Raw genomic sequence first — 1698 nt, forward strand, 5'->3', positions numbered from 1 at the left:
TGGTGAGGGACATGGCCATTTCTCCCAAGATCCTGGGGCCAGCTCTCCCACCTGTCATAGATGGTGAGGGGTGAGCGAGGGGAGAAGGGCACCTCTCCTTCGTCCACAACACTGCCCAGCAGACAAGAGGCAGAGCAGCTCTCCTGCGCTCATGCCCTTGGGGCTGGCCCACTGCGACCTCACATCCAGGGCTGGCTCTACTGTGCCGCCCAGGCGAGGCGCAGGGCCTGCTCTCCCAATCACTGTGGACGGTGAGGGGCAGGGCCAGCTCTCCTGCTCCCATGCCTCCAGAGCCAGCTCTCTATGATGCCCAGGTGAGGATGGGTGCAGTTGTAGACATCCTCAGATGCTAACGTGTCCCTGGGCAGCAGCTCATATCAGGGATGTCCTCCTGGCTGTTGGTAGTAATAGACCCCTGCTTCTGCAGGGCCACGGACCCAGACAAGGCCCAGGTGGCAGCACAGGCCAGGACCCCACCACGGCCCCAGGTGCCATCACCAGCTGCTCACATCAGGCTGCTCCTCACTATCCTCGAGTCTCCAGTTCTGCCTTTCTTCCTTGTCCCTACATCCTTCCGTTTCTCTTTCTCCTCCATTTCTCCATCACTTACATGCTCCGTCTAGTGGTCCCAGGGTGTCTGAGTGTCTGGGGCCATCTCAGGAGAACTCTGCTCTGCTCTGCTCATGCACTAAGGCTCAGCAGGGGTCACCTCAGGCCTGGTCTCCACCCCCATCAGGACTTTGTGGCTCCTGACTGGTGGTCTCATGCTAGCTCTTCGTCCAGGCCCCTGGCACGGACTGGCGGCCGTATCTCACAGGTCAGAGCACCGAGTGTAGACACGGCCTCTCACCTCTCTGCTGACACACCTGTGACACGGCAGCCACACCTGCAACGCTTCTAGAGAAACCTCAATACATTTTATAATAGTAAAATCCCCGTGGAGGGTGGAGCAATGGCTCCGGGTTACAGCGCTTCCCAGCACCCACATCAGGCCACTCACAACTGTCCGTGTCCTCGAGGACAACTGCAGGCACACATTCACACAATCGCACACAGCCACGCGAACAATAAAGTAACAGGTAAAGCAACCTTTAAAAGCCGTGTGAGAGGAACACAGACTTTCCATCTTGCCCAACCTCTGCCGGAAAACCAGCTCAAGCTCCCGAGCAGAGATTATTTCCCAAACATCTCAGCCTTGCCCTCCCTGTGCTCTCTGCGGCTTCCTAGAAACCCACCCGGCACGTGGGTGGACACGCCGTGCGGAAGGCTGGATTCCAGTGCCAGTGAACCTTGGGAAATACTGGTCGCCTTTGAGCTCCCCGTGAGTTTGTGTCAGGCCGCCTGGGCGGAGGCAGTTCGCCTTTGTGACCATGACGGGGAGATCCTCTAGCTAAATGAGCAGATTGGACACAAAAGCAGGGGTACATTTAGCTGCTTTGGGGTCTTTTCAAGCCCCATAGTGAAGGCTACATGAATATACAATGAGTTAAAATATTAATCAAAGCAGTTGGTTTTTCTTCTTTCCTTATTTCATGTGTGTGTGTGTACATGTGTGTGCTTGGCTACATGTATGTGCTCATGTGTTTGTATGAATGCCAGAGGTCAGTGCCTGGATGTCTTCCTCAACTGACATCTGTCCTTACTTTTTGAGACAAGCTCTCTCATTGAGCTTGGATTCACCAAGTTTCAGCAAGTGTG

At 55.2% G+C, this 1698-nt stretch overlaps 1 pseudogene; it reads right to left on the minus strand.

Moving 5' to 3' along the window:
- Window positions 1-796: 796 nt before the first annotated feature.
- Window positions 797-904, minus strand: LOC132655009 (small nucleolar RNA SNORA17; annotated as a pseudogene).
- Between the last annotated feature and the right edge of the window lie 794 nt (window positions 905-1698).

Source organism: Meriones unguiculatus, chromosome 6 (genome assembly GCF_030254825.1).
Source record: "Meriones unguiculatus strain TT.TT164.6M chromosome 6, Bangor_MerUng_6.1, whole genome shotgun sequence".
NCBI classification, from domain to species: Eukaryota; Metazoa; Chordata; class Mammalia; order Rodentia; family Muridae; genus Meriones; species Meriones unguiculatus.